This window comes from Giraffa tippelskirchi, chromosome 8, assembly GCF_054371585.1.
Source record: "Giraffa tippelskirchi isolate mGirTip1 chromosome 8, T2T-mGirTip1v1.2.pri, whole genome shotgun sequence".
NCBI lineage: Eukaryota > Metazoa > Chordata > Mammalia > Artiodactyla > Giraffidae > Giraffa > Giraffa tippelskirchi.
The window spans coordinates 73,899,910-73,926,045 of NC_137282.1; the positions used below are offsets into that span (position 1 = coordinate 73,899,910).

Sequence of the window (26,136 nt, forward strand, 5' to 3'; positions counted from 1 at the left end):
AGCTACTTAGTACATATTCATTGGAGGAAAAGTATGCACCAGGTACATGGGGGGTCTCGAAAGGGGGGTGCTTCTGTTGCACCTGAACTCAATTGAGAGCCAACCCCGAGGGGACCATCTTGAGGGCAGGGCCAGTTTCCCATGAAGTCTTTAAAGACCCAATCTGGAACTAGATCTGGACCAGGTCCCAGACAGCTGGTGGCCACTCTGAGGAATGCACTGGGAAATGCTATTTTTTCACAAATAAATGATGGTCTACCCAGCATACTTAATAACATCTATAGGCAAAAATTAGAAAAATAAGTTGTGTAGTAAATGTGCTTGATACAGAATCAATATAAAAAATAAATGGGATTTCAACAACAGTTGACCCAGAAAGATCCAGTTTCTGAGTAACTGGATAAGTAGTAAAAAGACACCATTTACAACAGAAGAAAAATCTGATATCTATGAACAATATAAAAAGTGAAATGCATAGTTTTTTAAAGAAAATTATAAGAAATGATTGAAAGACGTCAATGCAGAACTAATAAAGACACATCACATATGCCTAGGAAGAACCAGTTTCATAAAGGTGCCAAGGCTTCTGAAATTGATTTTGATTGAATCCAATCATACAAGAACCAGAGAAAGATTAGCTAAATCTGAGGTTATTCCTATTTCTAAATCTGAGGGTATGGGGAGAAGCAAAAGCCTAGTTATACCAACACAGGTCTGAACATGAGATGTGGGGGTGAAGTCCCTCTTAGGAAGAAGGATGTCCTCACTACATGGAAAATCTAAGAAGAAAAGGAATATATTTATTTCCATTAAAATTTTAAACTTCTGAGGAATGGAACAAAGCAAAAATAGAAGCTACATTGTGGAAGAAGATAATTTCCACTGACATTACTGGCCCAGACTAGACATTAGGACCCAGACTAGACAAGAAATCACACAAATCTGAAACTGAACAAACAAACAAGTCTAATAATGTGATGCAAGAAAGGCAAAGGAATTGAAGAAGAGATTCAGAAAGAGGAAGTTATGTATACAAAGGGATAATTTCTTCAACCTGACTATTAAGCAGGGAATAGCAACTTCAAACTGTAGTGCGATACAATGCAACATCCAGCAAATTGCAAAAAAATTAAAAGGTTTGCTGAGGCTGAGTATTTCTTCCCAAAGGAACTCATCTACCCATTTAGATTAAGTCGGATCCTGCTGACAGAAACCAGGAGGGATATTGGTGAATATTGACTCTACTTGAAGACATTCTGGACACATCATTCCTCTCGGACTATGCACCCTGGAGAAATGTATGCAAGCATGCTGTAAAAGATTTAGATAAATGTACTCAGAGCCTGTAATAGTGAAAAACTGGAAAAATACTTTTATCACCAGGATAACGAGTCAATAATAGCACACTGTGTGTCAGTTCAAGCAAAAGAGTCTAAGATACACTGTGTGTGACTCAGTGTCGCGTGTGTTGAGGAACCTGGGCCTGCTGAGCGTCGCAGTCAGCTGGGGCTGACATCACAGAGCTCCCCAGGTTTGGGCCTCCTCCCCCTGGTTCTGGGGGCTGGCAGGCTTGAGGGGCCTGCACAATCTGTTTCTGGTGAAGGGCCTCTTTCTGGCCTGCAGGTGGCCGTCTTCTGTCCTCCCCAGGGGAGAGAGGGCCCTCTGTCTTTCTCTCCTCACAAGGGGAGGAGGCCCTGACCATGGAAGCCCCACCCTCATAACTCATCTCGACGTAAGTACTTCGCAAAGTTTCCACCGTATCGGGGTACTGGGCTTCAACATGTGAATTTTGGAGGGAGGGAAGGCACAAACATTTATTCCAAAGGAAGAAAGCTACATGAATATATCATTTATTGCATATTCTAAAGTCAGTCATACATATACTATGGCTGTGTGTATAGTAAATTATTTAAAAATATTCATGGGAATAATAACTGGAGTTCAGAGGTAGGAAGAAAACAAAAAGAGGTTGTGGGAGAAAAGCCAGACATATCTGTTATATTTATTATTATTTTTAAATCTAAAAATATATATGGTAAAATAATAACATTTGCCAAAATATTGGGAGAAGCTTTACGGGTGTTTATTGTAACTGTATTTACCTTCTTTGAGTGGCTGAGACATTTCAATATATGAGAAGTTCTGGCAAGTGGGCCTCCTGAGAATGTAGCATACATCCCTACCGTGAAGGTAGTCAACCCTAGTAGAATGTTGACAGGATGATCTGCTCTTTCGTCAAACTGCAGCCACCAGATGTGAAAAATCTGTGATGGCAGAAGAGGGCCTGGGGGTTCTGCCGGCTGTACTTCAAAGCCCACCACACAGGACGCAGAAGTCCACCTTTCTGGGGTGTGAGTTCCTGGGGTGATGAGGCACCACACAGGACACAGAAGTCCACCTTCCTTGGGTGTGAGTTCCTGGGGTGATGAGGTACAGGGACCTGCTCCTGCCCTGAGCTGTGCTACAAAAGGCCCTTCCAAGACCCCTGGGGGTTTGCTGTCTGGCCCTGAGTTCCTGTTTGCATACAAAGAAGGCATCAATTCTCACAGTTTAAGGGAACATAAGTGTGCTATGTAACTAGTGTTAGTAACAAGTGCGTGCTTCTCTTCCTATGCTCTGGAAGCTTGAGATTGCCAGTGTTACATGTCTGAATTTATTTGATTAGTCACATCTTGTACTACATATTTAAAATCTGATTTCATGGTAACATAAACTAATCAAACATATTTTTAGTTATATTATATGCAAGCTGATTATGACTGAACTGACTTTTTTCTGAGAGAGATAAACCTAGAAATCATCTAATAAAACTAAGCAAAAAGGAGCAGTAAATGCCCTGCTTTCTAATTAAGTGATAATAGAATCTTCCCACTATTTTATGAGGCAATAACCCAGCTCCCGGTGGATGAACTCTAAGTCTGAGGCCAACTTGAATATCCTAAGAATGGAGTAGATTATTTCCTCATAAAAGAGTTCCTCAGAGCCATTACTGCTGTACAATTATGCTGGCAGGCCCTTCTGTCCTTTTCCAAAAGCCAGATTAGAAGGTGAGGGTCTGGTCTAAACTCGTGTGTAGCTCGGGCCCTCCCAGGCACTCCAGACCTGTGCTGAGTGCGGACGCGGGAGGCCAGTAAGCCAGACCATGATGAGAGCAGGTGACATCCCTGAGTAGCTCTTCTCCTGAAGCCCTGCTTTTCTTTAATTAGCATACAGCAGCCACATGAACAGACAGATTCAGCTGGTATCAGAAATTGCAATTAGTAGGGATTAGCAAAATTGAGGGCTTGGTTCTAGGTTAATATACATTTAGTCTTAGCCAAGTCACGTTTGGTTATTTTGTATCAAGGCTTTATACATAAAGCGATTAAACAGAGAGAAAAAACGATATCACCTTAAAGATGCTATAGAAGACTTGGAAAAAATTAACGAATTAAGCTAGTTTATAAACAGTGAAAATACAGATTGTATTTCTTATTTTCAGAAAAGGGACTAAAAGGAGTCATGCAAATGTAGCAAGCCAACATGTATACACAGAATTCCAATAAAAGTTCTCAACTCAGAGCTTTGGTGAGGTAATCTGATTATAAACACAGATGTCTCCAATTTTCATTACATATGTTGCTGATTAGGGAATACTGTTTTTAGACTGGAGAGGAGCACATGAACTGATAAAGCTACTCCACTTGGAATAAGTTATTTTTCATTATATGCTCAATCATAATATGATTAAAAGACAAAGTTGCACTTAAATTGTTATGTTGCTGTTGCTGTTCTTCATCATCGGGACAGAATGGAGGCAGGTACCCCTACATCTCACAGGGCACTGCAGCTCATCTAGGAAGTTGAGTTTCAGCTGCAACAAATGAAATTACTTTTGATGCATTTATCATAAAAAGACACACTGGAACCTTACATGCAAAAGATTATGCTAAAGTAGCATTCTGTGATTCACAGCAAGTCCTGCTGACAAACAGTCACGTTTCCTGAAGCGGTGACTTATTTAATGGGGGTACTGCCCACAGGAGCCCTCACGACAGAAGAAGGGGACTGGAGCTCCAGCTGCATCAGAGGGGAAGAGTTTTGAACTGATTCCCATACCCCCACCACCCCTGCACTCATGGCTTGAGCATTCTTTCTAATCTGGAAATGGATGAATCTCTTCACTGCATTTCTATGAGAATGATCCACACAGGCATTATAAAAATATGTCAGCAGTGCAGGGAAATACAAAGATAAGAGCAAAACTTTACCAGTGATCTCACCATTTAGAAACAAAACCTCATAATCTCTCTAGGCATGTTGGCAGAAGCACACAGAAGCACAGAAAGAGAGAGGTAAATACACATAGTTTGACAAATATGGGATAATAGCCTATGCAGCATGTTTCGAGGGTCAAGTTCAATTTGACTGAATTAATTACAAGAATAATCAAAAGAGATAGAGGAAATACTGAAATTGAGATAAGATTGTCTTTATTTTAAGATACATGTTACTACAAGGTATTTAAAAACCACCAAGCTTATTACAAATATGCAGTGTGCTGCCATCATTTATTCATGACTGCAAATTTCCATTTTCAGATTGTGTGTGACCACCTGCTATAAAGTCAAGGAATTCAACATTCTCAATTCACTGCTGCCAATCAACTTTGCTAGTGTGGACAGTCATGGCCTTTGTAACCAGGGCCATGAATCTTGCAGTTGTTTTGTCTTAGTTCTATGTTTAGATGGATGCAATGTTCCGTTACTTTCCTTTGATCACAACTTTTACATTCTTAGATTCCTCATTTATACTCACTTTAACCTGGCTGGTATTTATGTCCACTTCCCCATCACGGCGTAGGGAAGCTTGAGGCATTGTTTTCTTCCTTGTGTGTCAGACCCTGTTGCCTCCTTGAGTTGTTACAAACGCATGACAAAGTCTTCTTTCTCTTAGATCCGTCTTTTAAATCCCCATGCTCCTTGCTGTGGATATGTATTTACTGATTCCAGTCATCTGCACTCTACAATTAGGTCTCACTGCTTTCCTGGTCTTCTAGGATCTTGCCTGGCATTTGCTGCATTGTTGTTTGCAGCTAGAACAATCTTCCATGGATGCTGTCTCCACATTAATATACAGCACCCGCTCTGTGAGAAAGCATGAACACAACAGGTCTGGGCTGTGCCAACCCTGTTTATCCCTAGAGAAGCCAGTTTCAGCCCCAGATATTGGACAGTTCCTCACCTTCAGACCTTGGACAGCCCCCGAGAATGGAACTCCTGGGAATATTCTGTTTGATAGAGTGTTTCTGTAAACCCGAGGCCTTGAGCCACACTATTAGTCTGTTCAGTTTATGTTGATGTGATAGATGGTGAATACCTGCCACCCTCCTGAGCCCTGGAGCTTCAGTAAGTGGTGTCAGCCACACAGAGGCTGCACACCTACATGACTGACTCCCCAGTAAAAACCCTGGATGCTGTGCTCACATGAGATCCCTGGTTGCTAACATTTCACAGTGTTGTTTTCCATCACTGGGAAAGCTGTGTCCTATGTGACTCCACTGGCAGGGAGCACCTGGATGCTGGAGTCAGGTTTGCTGTGAGCTTGGCCCCAAGCACTCTCTCCTTGGTTGATTGATTCTGTGACCTTTGCCGTGAAAAACATCATCTCAGACACATAAAACCTTCTAGCAAATCAGGATGTGCGAGGGTGCTCTGGGGGGGTCCCAGCACAGTAATTAACTCATTCACCCAGGGGTGCAGCAAGTGATTAATGTGATTGAACATCATTTCCAAAGAAATCGGAGCCACTGCTTCATTCTCTTTCCCTGTACCAACCTGCTGTTGAGAGAGCTGTTTTTGATCTGATCATGATCTTAAGTACACGATTGTTCTCTCTAGAAATGGTTTGAAATGTCTCTGTCTTTGATTTTCTGGCTCCATTTATTCATTTTTTATTGGGCAAGGGCCATCATGAAGTCATGAAGTGTCCCTGAGCTGTGACACACGCTGTCCTCCAGGTGGTCACCTGGATACTTAGCAGTTGTCACCATTCTGCCCTTTGCAACTCCTGGGGCTTCCTCAGCATCCACCGGCCCTCTCTTGCACAGAGGCCGACCCTGCTGCACATCTCCTACGAGTCTTCTGACTTGTGTCTTTGTAGGCTGCTACCCACAGAATGTGATCCCTCAACTGTGTGAACTGTGTTAGTCGCTCAGTTGTGTCCGACTCTTTGCGACCCCATAGACTATAGCCTGCCAGGCTTCTCTGTCTATGGGATTTTCCAGGGAAGAATAGTGGAATGGGTGGCCATTTCCTTCTCCAAGGGGTCTTCCCAAGCCAGGGATAGAACCCAGGTCTCCTGTTCATATTCATGTTAAGTCCTGAATTAACTCAAATGTGACAGTTTTTGGGAGGTCATGCTTAAGGAGCCTTCAAGAATACTATTAGCTCTTATAAGAGACCCCAGAGAGCTCCCTGGCCCCTTCTGTAATGTGAGGACTCCGTGAGAGGATGCCACCTTGAACCAGGAAGAGGACCCACTCCAGACACCCAATCTGCTGGCACTTTGCCCTTGGACTTCCAGCCTCCAGCACTGTGAGAAATCAATGCCTGTTGTTTACAAGGCACTCAATCTACAGTACTTTGTTGGAGCAGCCTGAAGCTGACTACAACACAGTTTATCTTTCATCTATCACTGGGATGAAATTCACCTTGAATTTCTAGAAATCCATGCATCTCTTTTATTCAATAGAGATACCCCTACCGATCTATCTTCCGGCATTTGTGACTGTATTTCCTTTTTAAAATGTATTTTTCTAAGAGTTACAAGAAAGATATGTTAATGGCTCCATCAACCACATAGAACAAAGTCATTTTAAAGTTTGCAATAAGAGTTCTATCTAATGACACTTATGCTAAGAGAAGAAATAAAAGGCTGAAATGGAAAATCAGCAGTGAGACTGCAAAGGCACGTGCATGATTGCAACAAGCACTGACTTGGGGTCCAACACTCAGGACCCCCAGGAAGCCTCACCATGGAATGGCTGTGGGGCAGCACAAGGCCCCAGAGAGCGTGTCTTTTAGAGGCACTGTTCCCTCACCGATGAAATAAAGATAACATTAACTGGAAATAGAGCAAAAACTCCTTGTATTTCTTTAAGTTGATGCATTCAGAAAAGCTGTTTAAGTTCAAATACTGGATGATTCATGCTAGGTTTTAGCAAATTTGTCTAACACACCTAATTTTAATTTTATAATTTTTTATCTTTTAAAGAAATTAATTTTGAATTTTATCATTGTTGCCCCCCCTCCCTTTTTTTTTGGTAGGGAGAGTCTTTTTTATACAACTTCTAAGTCAGTGTTTAGTAATGTCATGATTTCTAAAAAAATTCTTTTTGAATTTTTAAATTTTTTATTTTGTTTTATATTGTTAAGTAGACATGTATACTGAAGGTGTCCAGCATGGTGGTCTGATGCACACATTAACAGTGGAATGGTTAATACAGTCACCATCTCTGTGGCGGGAGTCCTGAAATCTAGCGCGTCTCCAGCAGCAGATGCAGTGTTACGAACTGCAGACTTACTCTGCCCACATAACTGCAGCTTCGCTCCTTTTGACCAGCATCTCCCCACCCCCTAGTCCTTGTCTGGCCCCTGGTAGCAGCCTGGTGCTGGGGAGGCCTTGAGCCTGAGCCACTGCGGGGCTGGGGCCCATGAGGAGGGCGTGGCCCGGCCTCTGCAGGGCCTCGGAGTGCTGGGGTGGGGGGGGCTTGGAGGCAGGGGGTGCAGGGGCCAGCCCTGAAGCAGAGTTCTTGGGGGTGACCTGGGCCCGGGGGTCGCTTCCCCCTCCTGCCCACAGGCAGGCATCATCCTCCAGCTGGGCCGCCCGGAGGTGCATTGACACAGGTGAGGGACCCGCCTTTCTGCCCTCCTCAGGAAGCTGCTCTCTCTCTGTGCTCCCCGGGGGCTGTGACCCTTCACCTGGATGGACCCCTTGGCTCCCGGGAGGTACTTTCGCGTGTGGATGGATGCTTCTGAAAAGGGGCATCACTGGAAGCCCTTTTCCTCCCTCTTGCTGAGGTCACCCACCTGCAACCTCTCCTGACGGTAAGTGAAATTATTTTTTGTCTTCTTTCTCTGGACATTTCACCTTTTTTCTCTTGCCCTTTTAGAGCATTAAGGCTCTGCTAAAGCAGGTCAGGGAAATCCCAGGGCACTTGACAGAGTGTTATTTGGGAGAAGACCTCTCAGACACTACTTCATTTTCTTTTTATTTCTTTTTCCACTGTGATGTCAGAAGTAAATAATTTTCCTTTTTAGGTGTTTATTGTACTGTTCTACCCTAAGCATTTCACTTATTTCGTCCCTCACATTTCCAATCCAACCTTGCTTCAGCCTTGTTTCCCAAGCACAGCTGCTATTTGTCACCATCTTTTTCTGCTTGTTGTAATGTTCATTTTTCAAGACAATACAATTTTCATGTTTCCCTCTCTTTTTCCTGGTGAGCTTTATTCAATATCTCCATATCATCTATCTTTCTTTTCTTCTTCCCTGGTGTCAGTCTATGCAAAATTCTTCCTTTTGCCTTTTCCTTTAACTTTTTGACTATACTGCTTTTTCTTTCCAATGAAAATTCTTTCTACAATAATAAGCACATCCACATTAATAAGCACATACACAGTGGAGAACACAAGATTGATTTTGTCTTTTTCATGGGAAAATCTTCTTTATAACTTATCTAAACATAGTCTACTTTAAAAAATTTATAAGATGATCTAGCTTATGCTTTTTAATAATTCTTGTATGATACATTAAATTATTTCTGGGTCAGGAATTTGCTTTCCATCTGCATACCTCTGTCAAACTTGAAGCTTTGTTTATTATAACACGAGAAACAGTAATATTACTATTCACAATCTAGTTTGCTTGCTGATTAATTCTTTCATTTTTATTGTTTTTTTTTCTTTGCAGAAGCCAATAATCAACATCAATGTATGTATGAGTTCTGTATGGGTAATATATATATACATACATATATATATCATAATACACATATGTATATATCATACATACATACACATATATATAAAATGTTAATGTAATGTTAGTCACTCAGTCATGTCCGACTCTTTGCAACCCCATGGACTGAAGCCCACCAGGCTCTTCTGTCCATGGAATTCTCCAGGCATGAATACTGAAGTGAGTTGTCATTCCCTTCTCCAGGGGATCTTCCCAACCCAGGGATCGAACTCAGGTCTCCCACATTGCAGGCAGATTCTTAACCATCTGAGCTACCAGGGATTTTATAATCTGATATGCACTTAGAAATGAGTACTTCAGAACCATCCATTAAAAGCAGCATGGCACAGAACCCATTTTTCATGCTTTTTCTGCAAGATGTACTTGAAATGCTGACCTAATACTAATACCTTCCTGCTCTATCCCATACAGACTCTTCCCAGAAGCCACATTATGTTCTCCTTTGTAAATCCATGTGGAGAGAGAAGGAGGCAGACATTTTCTGTCCTTGAGAAAAGGTTTAAGTATACTTTGCAATAAAACACAAAATGTCAGGACTGACTTTCAGCAACATTGAGGAACACAACTTGCAAAATGTTAGCTTTTCCCGAAGTTTACTGAGCACCAATATTTTATGTTTTATCACGTTGCTGCATTTTGGCAGCTGTATGTAAACAGATATAGTCCTTTGAATTCATCAAAATTAAAAATTATATTTTACAAAGGTACAGCCATCACTTGCAGGATGTAGAATCATCTCCACGGTGGTGGATGTGAACCTGCAGTGGCGCTGCCTCTCTGCCGCCCCTCATGCCGGGGGGAGACAGTGAACCCTGCTTTCTGTTCTTCTTCCTGAGGACTTGCCTGTGCCCCTGATGCTGAGGGTCTTCTTATCACCCAGTGGTCCTGAGGCCCCCCCGCTCAGGCCCCGTGTGCTGTGGAGGGTCCTCCGTGAGGCTTCCGACTTTGGTCCTCAGCCCTCTCGCAAACTCTCCTAGACACCTGCAATTCTCAGCTGCTATCTGTGAGCTCCAGAGTCCCGGGTGAACTTCCGGATTTCTTCTCCATGAAACGGCTTTGGGGAATGAGGATGTGGGGACCAGTCCCCTCTGACCCCAGGGACTCTCCAAGTCCTGCACTCGGCGTCAGAACTGAAGACTCATGGTTTCTGTAGCTGGTCACGCATCACCTTCTCCTCTCCCTTTCCTCTTCAGAGCTGGAGGCTTTTATCCTCCGCTTGATTGCCAGGAGAGGTGTATTCCACACAGCTCTCTGATCTCAGAATGCCTGGACTGCCCCACGTCCCTGACGCCTTTGGGACTCTCCCTCCACCTCCGGCCATCACGCCCATCTCCACTCTTGCTTTCCTCTCGAAGGTTTGTATTCTGCTGGGATTTGAGTCTGACAATGTAACAAAGCACTATTCTCATTTTCCTTATTACTCTTTGCAGAACCCTCCACAGAAAGCTCACTGTACCTTTCAATGGCCAGCACTGGCCTCCCCGCTGAGTCTCCCGCTCCGTTGCCCGTGTGTATTATTTTCATGTTCCTGACCCACATGCCCCAGGTCTGCATATCTCCCCCAATGCTCCTGGAAGGCCACGCACTTCAGTATGGTTTGGTATGACTACGGTTATACTAAAGTGAGTATCCTTGGCATCTCTATTCAGGAAGATAGTTTTTTTTAGTGTTGACCAGGGACAAGTCTTTAGTGAGTATACTGTCTCCTCTGATTTTTCCACCTAAAGCCTATTGATGGAGAAGGTTCTTAAATCACTACCTTTTGCAGAGAAGAAATAATTGAGTTCCATATGACAAATATGTCACCTAGCAAATGTCTCTGTGTCTGAAATAAGCATAGACACTGCCAGGCTCCATGTTAAACGCAAGGGAGGCTATATTTTATTTCTGGGTGTGTGTGTTAGCAGAGCTTCTCCCACAATCCTCACGAGACAGAAACTAGTGCCCCGACCTTCACTTTCATGACTCAGTTACAACAACTTTAGGAGCATAATTTTAAAATTGTAATAGCCGAATAGTTAAGCATTGAGTACTTTTATCAACACTGTCATTAAAGACCGATAGCTGCCCTTCCTCCTCTGTAACCGTCCGTGTAAGAAGGTCACTTAAATGGCATGCGCAGTCTTCTTGAACTTATCTATGGAAATTATTAAACCGTGAAAAGAAGTCTTCCGATTTCTTTATATAATTCATATTCAGATCAAAGATGCAAACAAATGATGGAGGACAACACTGGAGTCTAACTTGAATTCTGCTGATGAAGAGCTGGGCGACACTGCGTATTTCATTGGGCCAATTTGACTTCAGTTACATTGAATTAAAATGAAGATATTGGGAATTATGGTGGATGACCCTGCAAGAAGGACTCCTTCACACCAGACAATGATAAAATCTGGACTAACTCTGAGCAGTCACCTGAAGGGGAGCAGATGAATAGAATCAGACAGGCTTCGGTGGAGGAGGGGGTTGTATATTTAGGTGAAGGGAGTACGAAGTCAGTTCCTCTTTAAGGGCACTGCTGCTGCTGCTACTGCTAAGTCACTTCAGTCGTGTCCAACTCTGTGTGACCCCATAGACGGCAGTCTACCAGGCTCCGCCGTCTCTGGGATTCTCCAGGCAAGAACACTGGAGTGGGTTGCCATTTCCTTCTCCAATGCATGAAAGTGAAAGGTGAAAGTGAAGTCACTCAGTTGTGTCTGACTCTTTGTGACCCTATGGACTGCATCCTACCAGGCTCCTCCATCCATTGGATTTTCCAGGCAAGAGTACTGAAGTGGATTGCCATTGCCTTCTCCATTAAGGGCACTGAGTCCTGAGCTAAGTGCAATGAAATTGTTATGACCTGGAAAAAGAACTGGTGGAAATTTATAGTAGCTTCCCACCCTTATGGCAGAAAGTGAAGAAGAACTAAAGAACCTCTTGATGAAAGTGAAAGAGGAGAGTGAAAATATTGGCTTAAAGCTCAACGTTCAGAAAACTAAGTTCATGGCATCTGGTCTCATCACTTCATGGGAAATAGATGGGGAAACAGTGGAAACAGTGTCAGACTTTATTTTTTGGGGCTCCAAAATCACTGCAGATGGTGATTGCAGCCATGAAATTAAAAGACACTTACTCCTTGGAAGGAAGGTTATGACCAACCTAGATAGCATATTTAAAAGCAGAGACATTACTTTGCCAACAAAGGTCCGTCTAGTCAAGGCTATTGTTTTTCCAGTGGTCACGTATGGATGTGAGAGTTGGATGGTGAAGAAAGCTGGATGGTGAAGAAAGCTGAGCGCTGAAGAATCGATGCTTTTGAACTGTGGTGTTGGAGAAGACTCTTGAGAGTCGCTTGAACTGCAAGGAGATCCAACCAGTCCATCCTAAAGGAGATCAGTCCTGAGTGTTCATTGGAAGGATTGATGTTGAAGCTGAAACTCCAATACTTTAGCCACCTGCTGGGAATAGCTGACTCATTGGAAAAGACCCTGATGCTGGGAAGGATTGAGGGCGGGAGGAGAAGGGGACGACAGAGGATGAGATGGTTGGATGGCATCACTGACTCAATGGACATGGGTTTGGGTAGACTCCGGGAGTTGGTGATAGACAGGGAGGCCTGGCGTGCTGCAATTCATGGGGTCGCAAAAAGTCAGACACGACTGAGCGACTGAACTGAACTGAATTGAACTATGTCTGGAAAAAACAGAAAACTGGTAGCAGATCATCCATGAATGCATGAAGAGAGTGTAAGAATCCTACAAGTGGAAGATACAGGGGATTCTAAAACTCTCTTAGCCCACATCTTTGACTGACTATGGATACATGCATGTGTGAAAAGGGCTCAGTGCAGGTCAGCTAAAGACAGAAGACCTAAACTGAGTCTGCAGCTGCCACTTCAAGCCAGGAGGGAGTGGCACAACATATTTAAAGTGATGAAAGGGAAGAACCTGCAACCAAGAATACTCTACCCAGCAAGACTCTCACTCAGATTTGATGGAGAAATCAAAAGCTTTTCAGACAAGCAAAAATTAAGTAAATTCAGCACCACCAAACCAGCTTTACGACAAATGCTAAAGGAACTTCTCTAGGCACAAAACACAAGAGAAGGAAAAGACCTCCACAAAATAAACCCAAAACAATTGAGAAACTGGGAATAGGATCATATATATCAATAATTACCTTAAATGTAGATGGATTAAATGCACCAACCAAAAGACACAGACTGGCTGGGCAGATGAAAACATGTGTATGAATGTGCTTCCACTTACCACAACATTCTGCTTGACTCCCTAAATTGTATGTAATTATTTTATATATTATTTTATATTGTTAGGTTAATCATGTTTTCATTATGCCTTGAAGTTGTACTTATCTTTTATTTTTTGTCTGCCTGTTGATTGTGAAAATTGATAAACTTCTTTTACTATTAAAAAATAGACGAATATAAATTTCCAACGTGGAAAGAAAAGGTAAAGATTGAAACATGCATAAATGTAACACCAGGGACCTATTAGTTTATATGAAGTGGTTCCATATACATGCATCTGGAATTACCCAGGAGAGGCGAACATGGGTCAGAATAGTACTTGGTAGAAATACTAGCCAACAATTTCCTTAATCTGATGAAAGACAGGGATTCACAGATTCAACAGCCTCTGGATAAGATGTACTTTTCTTTCTGCTACAAAGCTTAGCTATTGCATAAACTATACCCAAACATAGTGAGCAAATCTGGAATCAATCACACTTCTTGAAACCTGAGCTTCACCCTGGAGGGTATGTGGCCAACACACCCTACCATGGGGACTCCGCCCTCTGTGAGTTCAACAAAAAGCTGTGGCAGGGGACTGTTTGGAGATGTATGTTAAGTTAATTTCTGTAACTCAGTGGTTTCAACAGAACCTGACAGGTGCTATGTGATATTCAGCACAAATACGTTAAACAAGCTAAACAGACTGCATGTAAGAGTCCCTGGGGCTCTTCTCTGTTAACACCCTGCGGGGTTCACATCCGACTCTGGTTGGCAATGACGTAAAGCTTTCTCGGGACCAAAGAGCAACAGCATCAGACATCTGAGATTAGATGGAGGTGTGCCGTCTGTCTTAGCATCTCATCCTGACCTGTCTCTCAAAGGCTTTCAAGTGGTGCATCACCCTCTTCTGATGCAGTTACACTGAAGGAATTTAATGACATGTTTGTGTATTTAACTACACTGTAATAAAAAACAGCATTTTATTAGCATGAGACACGACTGAATTATACGGTAAACTCACTCAACAGGACATCACAGCATCTATTTCTAAAGAAAGAACCCATCTATCCTCACAAACAGGCCATCCTGTGGTCAGACACATAGTGATCACTGCATGAGTCCTAGCTGCCTGTCATAATTTAATTAAAAAATTAATTTATTTTAATTGGAGGCTAATTACTTTACAATATTGTAGTGGTTTTGCCATATATTGATATGAATCAGCCACGGGTGAACATGTGTTCCCCATCCTGAACCCCCTCCCATCCCTCAGGGTCATCCCAGTGCACCAGTCCTGAGCACCCTGCCTCATGCGTTGAACCTGGACTGGCGGTCTATTTCACATAAGATAATATACATGTTTCAATGCTATTCTCTCAAATCATCCCACCCTCGCTTTCTCCCATAGAGTTCAAATGACTGTTCTTTGTATCTGTGTCTCTTTTGCTATCTCGCATATAGGGTCATCATTACCATCTTTCTAAATTCCATATATATGCATTAGTATACTGTATTGGTGTTTTTCTTTCTGACTTACTTCACTCTGTATAATAGGCTCCAGTTTCATCCACCTCAATAGAACTGATTCAAATGCATTCTTTTTAATGGCTGAGTAATATTCCACTCTGTATATGTACCACGGCTTTCTTATCCATTCATCTGCCGATGGACATCTAGGTTGCTTCCACGTCCTGGCTATTGTAAACAGTGCCTCGATGAACATTTGCCTGTCATTCTTTTATGCTACTTGTATTTTTTTTTTTTCTGGCACTTGGAAAACAGAAAAGTAGAAGTAGACCTTAAAGGCTGAAAATACTCATCTGGAGAAGAAAGTAAAACAGAAGAGATCTCTCCTCAAGTTACCCTAGGGAGTGGAGTCAGGAGGAAGGAGGCAGGACCAGGAGGTGACAGGAGAACATGGCTGCTGGTCTGAGGAAAGGGCCCAGGAGGGAGCAGGGTGGCCAGCATAGTGGCGGCTTGGTCTGTGTGATTACTGGGGAGAAGAGGGTAAAGGTTTCTGGTAGCTTCTGGGGGTGGCGAGGGCTTCCCAGGTGGCGCTAGTGGTAAAGAATGTGCTTGTCAATGCAGACCAGAGACACGGTTTGATACCTGGGTCAGGAAGATCCCCTGCAGTAGGAAGTGGCAACCCACTCCAGTATTCCTGCCTGGAAAATCCCATGGACAGAGGAGCCTGGTGGGCTCCTCTGGGGTCCCACGGGGTCCCAAAGAGTTGGACACAACTGAGCGATTGAGCATACACACACTGAAGGTGGCGAATGAGGTTTATTTTTGTGACTAAATCAGTAAGTATCAGTGACTTTTCGCAGGGCTAGCAGAGGGCAGAGAAATCCATATAGTAAACGAGCCAAAACAATATTAGCAAATCCAAACCGAGTACACATGGCCATGCAAACGAGGCAGGAAAAGATATGCAGCTAAGATTTCAGACGTGGCTCTTGGTATTGAAAGTGTCTGTGACCCTGGGAGGAGGGCCCCAAGACAGGACCTGCCCAGCTCCGTCTTAATGAGCAGCAGGCACAGGAGGCCGGCCCGGAGAGCTGCTGTAAACAAGCTACTCGCAGCAAGTGACAATCAGAACGGGCCTCATAAGGCAACCTGTAGCCAAGACAGAGAATGGGATCTGATTAGCTTACAGCTTTCAAAATACCTCTAAAAAATCACACGCAAAGGGTTCAGTTTTTCAGCCTGATTACTCAAAGAGTTACTTGAAAAAAGAAGAGAAAAGAAACTTTCAGTTAATTGACTGGATATGTGTTTAAGGGCCAAAACTTATGGCAGTATCCATTTTTATTAGTTATATTGAGTGTATTTTACAATAAGATGCACTTATAATGTTAAATGCAGAGAGAGATGAGTTTTTAACAAGCATCTTCTACTCATACAACATACAATGAAAACAGAAAACAGTTTCTGTTGTGACCTTCAGCCCCCATACTCCCAGCGTTCATGCAACCACAGATCTGCTTCCAGATAATATACATTACCTTTTCCTAGAATTTCATATAAATGGAAGCATCCAGTATGTTCTCTTTTATGTCTGGCTTCTTTTACTCAGCATAAATGTCTAAATCATCTAGGTTGATGCGTATCAGTTGTCTATCTTATTATGGAACGCTAGTAATTCAGTACACAGAAAACCACGTACATACAACTCACCCTGAAGTGCTCTGAATTTTACCTATTACCCGAGTTTACCATATTCTGTATCTTTAGCACATGAAAAAATATCCAAAGCTGACTATTTTAACCCTGATTGGTAGTGGGAAATATATTTTTGTGATCCCCAATACTTGAATATACATATATAAGCATGTCTTTGTATATATATATATATAAAAGAATGTAAATTATGAACACGATCATATAAGCATGTTCACATGTGTCTATATGACTGAAAACAACTCCAAAGCAAGAACAATCTTCGCTGTTTCAAGTGCTCTGCATTCTGATTTATGTCACAAATAACAGATGATGATCACAGGACACTATTGTTGTTGTTGGTGTTGGTCAGTTGCTCAGTCATGTCTGACTTTTTGTGACCCCCTGAACTACAGCATGCCTTAGAATCACTACGAACAAAGCTAGTGGAGATGACGGCATTCCAGCTGAGCTATTTCAAATCCTGAAAGATGATGCTGTTAAAGTACTGCACTCAATATGCCAGCAAATTTGGAAAACTCAGCAGTGGCCACAGGACTGGAAACAGTCAGTTTTCATTCCAATCCCAAAGAAGGGAAATATCAAAGAATGGGCAGACTACTGCACAATTGCACTCGTCTCACACGCTAGTAAAGTAATGCTCAAAGTTCTCCAAGCCAGGCTTCAGCAATATCTGAACCATGAACTTCCAGATGTGTTCAAGCTGGTTTTAGAAAAGGCAGAGGAACAAGAGAGTAAACTGCCAACATCCACTGGATCAAAGAAAAAACAAGAGAATTCCAGAAAAACATCTATTTCTGCCTCATTGACTATGCTAAAGCCTTTGACTGTGTGGATCACAACAAACTGTGGAAAATTCTTCAAGAGATGGAAATACCAGGACACCTGACCTGCCTCCTGAGAAACCTGTATGCAAGTAGAGAAGCAACAGTCAGAATCAGACATGGATGAATAGACTGGTTCAAAATTGAGAAAGCAATATGTCAAGGCTGTATATTGTCATTCTGCTTATTTAACTTTTATGCAGAGTTCATCATGAAAATGCTGGGCTGAAAGAAGCACAAGCTGGAGAAACCTGGCGTGTTGCAGTCAATGGGTCACAATTAGTTGCACGTGACTGAGTGACTGAACAACAACAAGGTTTGACAGAAACAGCAAAATTCTGTAAAGCAATTATTCTTCAATAAAAGATTAATTAATTAATTAAAAAATAAGATAATTAAAAAATATTTACAACAAGCCTTCTCAGTCCTTCACTATCTCCTGAAGGTTCCTCAGACTCATGTCCACTGAGTCATTGATGCCATCCAACCATTTCATCCTCTGTCACCTCCTTCTCCTCCTGCCCTCAATCTTTCCCAGCATCAGGGTCTTTTCCAATGAGTTGGTTCTTCGCATCAGGTGGCAAAGAATTTCAGTGTCAGCATCAATCCTTTCAATGAACATTCAGGACTCATTTCCTTTAGGGTTGACTGTTTTGATCTCCTTGCAGTCCAAGGGACTTTCAAGAGTCTTCTCCAACACCACAGTTCGAAAGCATCAATTCTTTGGCGCTCAGCCTTCTGTATGGTCCAACTCTCACATCCACACATAACTACTTGAAAAACCACAGCTTTGACTATACAAACCTTTGTTGGCAAGTGATGTCTCTGCTTTTTAATACACTGTCTAGGTTTGTCATAGTTTTCCTGATTGGTTTCAAAAGCCATGATGGGTTAAGACATACAGTCTGACAAGCACCAATTTAGAATGCCTTGATTACCAGGTTGCTGTCCTGTGATGTAGATCTTGCATTCCTGAGCTACTCAGGGTTTGCCCCTGAAAAGTGTCCTTGTTCTCTTCCTCACTGTCGGATGACCCACTAGAGCCCAGTCATCAAGACCTTCCTTTCCTGACCCTCTGCCTTGGCTGGGGGGTAATCTTTGAGTGGTCAGTCACAATTTTCTATTTGGGGAAATTGTATGAGTTTATATTATTCCAATGTGAAACTATGTTCAATGCAGATAAAGTGTCTAAACCATAGATGCACATGATAAATATTAATTTCTCCTTTCTAAGCAAACAGTGGTGGCCTGCCAAATTATATTCTACTTTACATAAGCAATTTCCAGTTTCTCTTCCTATATAATTGTACATTTTAAGGCTTATGTGATTTGATCAGTTTGCTGGACACTTTGTCTCTCTTTGAGTCCCAAGTCTAGTGAAAAAAACGAATGTATTGCATTGTTAAAGATAAAGATTTATGATAGTTCCTTAATTTATGCATTAATTTTCCCAAGGCAAAAAAAATGCAGTATTCTGCTGTGAATCCAGGAGAAAGCATGACACATAAGGGGTACCTAGTGGTGTTGAATGCATATATTTTGAATGCTATTACCCTTTTATTTTCTGCCCCCTGATGCTCATTGAGGAAACAACTGTGCTGAATGGCCTCCTGTGGACAGTAGAGTTGCTATCCTGAGCTAGGTTTGTGATCTTGGCAAAGTAATTTCTGGGTCTCAGTTTTCTCCTCTATAAAATGTGGGTAATAGCAGGATTCAGATGTTGTGGTGATGATAATATATGTAAAGCACTTAAGAAAATGTTTAGCAATTAGTAAATGACATACAGGTGTTCAGCTTTATTCTGTATGTTGTAGGAGACAAGAATATGCCTCTTTGGTGTTAGAATTATTTTGAGCAAGAGCTGACTCAGTAGAAGCTCTGAGAACAGTAGACTTTACCTTTTGTAAGGGAAATTTACATTCATAAAGGAAATCCTCATTTGTAAAGATGTCTCCTGCTCTGTACCAGGAAGAGAGGATAACTCGAAATCACGAGAATGATTATGGCTCAAATCTGCATAAAAAGTCTCACCTTTGTTTACTGTGCTTTTCTGTGGCCACTGCAGACCCAGACTCCCCCAGATCCTTCTTCTTTGGTTTTAGCTGAACATGGTATGTAAGTTCAAATTCTAAGCTATCTCTCTGAGGTACTTTTCCCTGACTTTCCCATGTATATTTGAGATGTACGTGTGAATAAACTTGTGTTTGTTTTTCTCTTGTTAATCTGTCTTTTATTACAGGGGTCCTAGCAGAGAACCTAGAAGAAGGAAAAAACTGTTTTCTTCCCTGACAGCCTTAACAATTATTCTTGGTGTTATGAATGCTAACGCAAAGGGATAATATATAGAGAAAAATTGTGTAGTTTTAGTCCCTAACTTCCATTTCACACTTCTCTGGTTTTAGTCTTTGCTTCAAGTCCTAATTCTTTTGTTGTTGTTGCTGTGCTTTGGCTCTGCCCTGGAGAAATAGGAAATTAATCATTAAACTAATTATTCCTTCTTACTATGTTGTGGATTTTTCCATGTGAAGTATTTGCATAAACACTTTTTTTTTTTTTTTTTTATAAATTATGTGTTCACAACAAATTGCTCTCTGGGGAAAAGTTCCCTATCTCAGGAGGGAGGAGAAGCGCCCCTTTTGAGGTTTGGTCTTTTCCTCCATCTGAGCCCTAAAATGACTGTCAGTTTTATGTGTCTGTATGCAAGTGCCCCCTAGAGAAAGAGTTCAATCTAGTTTTGTTGATAGAAACATGAATTCACTCTTGGAATGTGGTTTTCTTACCCAGAAACCTCAGAGCCACGCTCGCTGCTTCCACACATTCATCAGAACAGATGACCGTGCAGCAGTGTCCACACACGAAGGAAGACCCCAGAGAAGACACGCGGAGCTGAGGGAACGAGGACGTCCCTGGCCCACTGGGAACGACCCTGTGTCCACTGGCGTCAGGGAACAAAAGGCTCGGCGGATCAGAGTGAATTTTTGAGAGACTAACGCAGCAGCCCTCAGTGCGGAGTGGTGGGGCCTGAGAGCCGGGGCCCCCGCTCCTCTGCCGTCTCAGGATCTGACTCCCAAGGCCCGAGCTCTGCATCCTGCCTTTCTGAGGCCTGGGCATCCCTCCCACATAGCAGCATGTTCGCAAGAGTCTGCTTTCTGCTTCTTCCTCAGCAACCTCTACAAGGCTGAATACTGTGTTTGTGAAGCTCTTGAGTTGTGTCAGGGAAAAAAATCATTTATTTGATTTTTCTATATATATGCCTGGAAGCTCAGTTCAGGCAAATGATGGGGTACTTATTTTCCACAGATGCTAAACAAAGTGTCACAAACTAGGTATTTTAAAAGGACACAAATTCGTTCTTTCAGTCCTAGAGTCAGAAGCTGAGGGCCATGCTTCTTCTCAAGGTTCAGGCAGAAGACTCTCCTTCTGGAAGCTTCTGCTGGCTCCAGGCTTCCCTCAGCCAATGGCCACACCACTCCAGTGTTTGGTCAATGTTCACATGGCCTTCTCCTCTGGATTTCCTGTGTCTCTTATAAAGTCACTTCTCACTGCATCTAAAGTCCACTCAGATAATCCAAGATGATCATCTTAAGATCCTTAACTTAATCACATTGGCAAATAATATTTCCAGTAAGAGCTCATTCATAGTTTTCAGGGGTTAAGACATGGGCCTGTCTTTAAGGGCCATCATTCATCATACGATTGAGTATAATATAGAAAAGATGTTATTTTATTTAAAACTGATGACGGTCTAAAGCCAATACAGAAGTAAATGTCCAAAAATCATTCATATTAATAATCCTGTCTTTATGAGATTTTCCCAGATGCTCATATCTTAGTACTTCAAATTGAGTACATGTGAAACATGCAGATGTACTTAACCACTGCTGCTGCTGCTGCTAAGTCACTTCAGTCGTGTCCGACTCTGTGCGACCCTATAGACGGCAGCGCACCAGGCTCCGCCGTCCATGGGATTTGCCAGGCAAGAGTACTGGAGTGGGGTGCCATTGCCTTCTCCAATGCATCAAAGTGAAAAGTGAAAGTGAAGTCACTCAGTCGTGTCCGACTCTTCGCGACCCCATGGACTGCAGCCCACCAGGCTCCTCCGTCCATGGGATTTGCCAGGCAAGAGTACTGGAGTGGGGTGCCATTGCCTTCTCCGGTACTTAACCACTAAAACTATGATAACAACCTAGGTATATAATGTCTGAAGTTTCTCTAGACAAGTTTATATAGAGACAATTAAACTAAGAAATTTTAAAAAGGAATTATTAATTAGACTATCACCATTTCATAACTCTTTTAGAAATAGGAAGTCTAGGTAATGTGATAAGTGATGGATAAAATAGAAAAAGACAATTGGACAGTAGGAGGAATGAGTACTGTGAAGGCCCCCATCACCCATGAAGTGCTGTCGGCAAGATAATAAAACCTGGACTCTCACCAGGCTTCCAGATCTAGACAGAACTTTAAAGAAAATAATGGGGATGGAGAAGTAGGTTCCACAATGCCAGTGGAATTGATCTCCAAAACCCAGACTGAGAGATATTCTCCAGGATTATAGTGCCAGAGAGGAGAATTGCTGCTGCTAAGTCGCTTCAGTCGTGTCTGACTGTGTGACCCCATAGACAGCAGCCCACCAAGCTCCTCTGTCCCTGGGATTCTCCAGGCAAGAATACTGGAGTGGGTTGCCATTTCCTTCTCCAATGCATGCATGCATGCTAAATCGCTTCAGTCGTGTCCGACTCTGTGCAACTCCATGGACAGCAGCCCACCAGGATCCTCTGTCCATGGGATTCTCCAGGCAAGAACACTGGAGTGGGTTGCCATTTCCTTCTCCAGCCAGAGGGGAGAACTACCTTGTATTAAAAAAGAAATGTAAAGGATTGCAATATGTACACATCATATTGCTCTAGATACAAGCATGGAAATAATTACAAAATTATGACAATGAAGGGTATTTGAAAATCCATGGATATTTGAAAATTGCCTGAATATTTAGGGTTTCCTAGGTGGCACTCATGGTAAAGAATCCACCTGCCAATGAAGGAGACACAAGAGACATGGGTTCAATCCCTGGGTCAGGAAGATTCCCTGGAGTAGGAAATGGCAATCCACTACAGTATTCTTGCCTGGGAAATCCCATGGACAGAGAAGCCTGGTGAGCCCCAGTCCATGAGGTTGCAAAGGTCAGACATGCCTGGGCATGCACACATTGAATATTTAATGATATTAACTATATTTTTTATTGAGATAGAATAATAGCATTGTATTTACTTTTAAAATATTTTAGGTGTGCATACTAAATTTACTATGGGCAAAATTATACAATGTTTGAAATTTATCCCCAAAAGTAATCTATGGGGAGGCAGCAAAAATGGGTAGGTTTCAGTGACAAGTATTTTGTCAGAATAACTGGCGAGCATGGGAAAATAGCTGGTTTTCCTTTCACATATTTTTGTTGTATATAGATAACATATGCTATCGCTGGAGATATAATCTGATATGTCAAGCTTTTCCTTATTTACATGAGGTGCTTGACATAATTCAAACAGAAGTATCATTCAGTATGAAGTGTTTGTCCCTTGGTGTTCATCAGTCTCTTACATAGAAAAGTATGTTTCTTCTAAATATAATGCTCATTACATATGACTTAAATATTTCATACTTCCAAGATTTCAGATGTTGTGCATATCATCCACAATGGTTTTCTACATGCTTTTACATATACTCAATTCAAAGATATTCTAAGATACGTAAGAGTACTAGTGAAAATCTTGGGCCATAGAGTCAGAATTATTAGAATAAATAATTTATAAGCAATTACATCTACATTAGCTTTATATCACTGTCAGTTTTTAATAAAAATAGCATCTTTTCTATTTCCACACATTCAGGTGCACCAGAAGTGGACTGAAGTGAAAGGTGGGAAGAGAGGGTTTCTAACTGGACTCTCTCACTGCCTGGCCGACCTCTGCCTTGCACAGCTTTCAGAAGCCCTTTCCCTCCTGAGTGCCCTGTTGGAGTAGCCATGGGTTTCTCTTCCCGCCTCCCCCTCTCTACACTCAAGATGATCCTCATAAACAGCAGGCATGACACACTTCACTCCATCCCTGTCTACATGGAATATGACCTAAAGACAAGTGCTACTGAACCAAATACAGGACTGGGCCCTGGCTTGGTGGTTGGGGTGAAGTGCAATTAAATAGCAGGGCTAGATTTTGGCTTCCCTGGTGGCTCAGCTGGTAAAGAATCCACCTACAATGTAGGAGACATGGGTTTAATCCCTGGGTTGGGAAGATCCCCTGGAGAAGGGAACGGCTACCCACTCCAGTATTCTGGCATGGAGAATTCCATGGACTATATAGTCCATGGGGTCACAAAGAGTTGGACATGACTGAGCAACTTTCATTTCAGTAGATTTTGAATGAGATGTTAGAAAGGGACATTTAAACAGCCACACATGGAAGAGGAGAGTTTCTATGGAAGAAGTTAGAGCAAAAACACTAACACTGAAAAAAATCAGGTAACAAACTGTCATCAACATTATTATCATCATCACTGTCATGGCCATCATCATCGTCACCATCACCATTTCCACCATCAACATCACCATCATCATCACCATTATGGCCATCATTATGATCATCATCATCACCACCATCATCATAAACACCATTGCCATCATCACCACAATCATCACCATCATCATCATCACCACCATAACCATCATCACCATCATTATCACCAACATCAGCAGCAGCACCATCAGCACCATCATCTTCATGACTAGAAACAGGTGTCTCACAAAAGGGTGATTTGGAACACTCCACGCTGGAGGCTTATGGCCCTCCCAAGTATCATAAGGACATTTTCTGGAACATTCCCAAGTAGGAAATGCAGAAGAAGTATATTCAGATGTTGAGTCATCCTCTAGGTGTTTTCCTGGTCTTGTGGGGTGGGAATGTTTGTTACTCCAGTACAGATGGTGGCTTTGAGGCAGAGGGGTAAACACACTGTCGAAAATCACTCACTCAGCCTCTGCTAGAGGTTTCTAAACAAGGGTTCTGACCCTAGAATCTCCTATGTGTACCTAAATGCATTAAATCTGTTGCTTTTTATTGAAACAAACTTAAACTACACAGAGAACAGAACTGGCTTAATCTGCAGGCTAGGGATTGATGCTGTGCCCTGCCTCTCCCACAAACACACAGCCTGCCTGCCAGCGTCTGTTTATTTTCCCTGAACTCCTCGTGGGAATGATTGATTGCTTTCCATTGCTGTTCTTTCAGTGCAATGCTCCAGAGTAAAGGTTTAAAAACAGTTTACTGAACAAGAGATGGGAAAATGTGGGGAAAAACCAGAGAAAGTTATCAATAGACATTCTGTACAAAAAATAATTTATGAAAAGTCTCCTAAAACTTAGAGCCACGTATTTTTCTTCAAATATCTATTTTCTTCTTGGAAACAAATCTCAACAGAAATGAAATGATTTTAGAATAATCATAAGACTTGCAAATTAAATGTAGTCAGTCTCAAAGAAAAATTAACCTTTCTTTTTTCGAACTGGCAGCTGTCGATTTGGAATTTTATTCTAAAATAAAATGCATTCTCTTCCCCTAAAGAACTGGAATCCCTGAAGGATCCACACAGGTGAAACAGCTCTAGTTTTTACTTTGGAAAACAAGCTCTTTTGAATTAATTAACAATCACTTATCCTATGATGAATTCCATAGAGGTATATGATTTTGCCTCTAAAATTTAAAAGCTGTTAAATAAACCCAGCTGCACACATAAGAGCACAGATTAAGTGAGAATTAACACTCTGGAGCACCATTTGGCCTGGAGTGTGTGATCACTGAAGAACACATCACACCAAAGCCTCGACCCCATTAGGACAGGACCAGTCTTCCCTGACCTTGGCCATCACTTGAATCCTCACAAACTCAATGTCTGCCTACAGGAAATGGGAAGACGGTCTCTGCCTCGGTGGCTGGCTGTCCATGTGAGCATCAGGTAGGGAGTGTTATTGGATAGATTAATGGGTTTAAGTGTTTATCTCAATTAAGCAATAAGAAATGAAGCTTTGATCAGTAGCAATATCCTTTTCCATTGTCTGAACTACCTAGACCCTGTCCTCAGAGGCAGGGGCGACTTCTAGAATATCTTCCTCAGGTACTCAAGTGTTTTGCAATGGCAGGAGTAGGGCAGGCTGCTTCTGAACACCCAAAAGATGGCGGAGAACAGAGCAATGGCACCCCTGTCTGCCCCTCTTGCTGGATCTGAGACACATTTTGTCTTTCCTTAAAGACCTTCCTGGTGTATCCCCTTTAGGTGGTAATCATTCTGGAGGCTGAACAGCCTAATACCTGGCTCCTCCCCAGGTTCAGCCTAGGGCTGCGTACCTGGAAGCTGTGTATTTAATGCTTTTGCCTTAAAATATTGATATTAGTATTTCAGATGCAGCAGCCGCACCCACATTCAAAATTTCCTTTTCCATTAAAAGAAAGATATCCTACTGATCAGTAGATGGCAAACTTGCTACACCTAAGTGCTGAGCTTTGGTTTTTCTCTTAGAAACTTCATTGACATTTTATTCTAAGTATTACTGAAAGCTTCTTTAAATTGCCAGTGTATTTAGTTTATGGTAAAGCAGACCCCTTCCTCTGGTGTAGCTGATGGATGGATCAAAGTTCTGGTCTTGAATATGGGCAAGGAAACTCCAATTTCCAGTTCATATAAACAAATGGTGCACTTTTAACTGAGGAAGTCATCTGTGTTTTAACCCTCGCTAATTAAATCTTTCTCTCATTTCTTTCTAAATGCTCTCCAGGAGTTACCCCACACAACTGCCCCAACACGTGGAGCAAACACAAATGGTCAC

The 26,136-nt window shown here is 42.1% G+C and overlaps 2 long non-coding RNA genes across 2 annotated transcripts in view; one reads left to right on the plus strand and one right to left on the minus strand.

Moving 5' to 3' along the window:
* The window catches only part of LOC145516292 (uncharacterized), a 232,578-nt gene that overhangs the window by 112,644 nt on the left and 93,798 nt on the right, over positions 1-26,136 (minus strand). The gene's annotated exons all lie outside the window — the stretch shown is intronic.
* LOC145516294 (uncharacterized) lies at positions 1,557-20,462 on the plus strand. Its single transcript, XR_014061277.1, has 3 exons — positions 1,557-1,732; positions 7,917-8,087; positions 20,043-20,462. It is a non-coding gene; the product is annotated as an uncharacterized LOC145516294 (long non-coding RNA).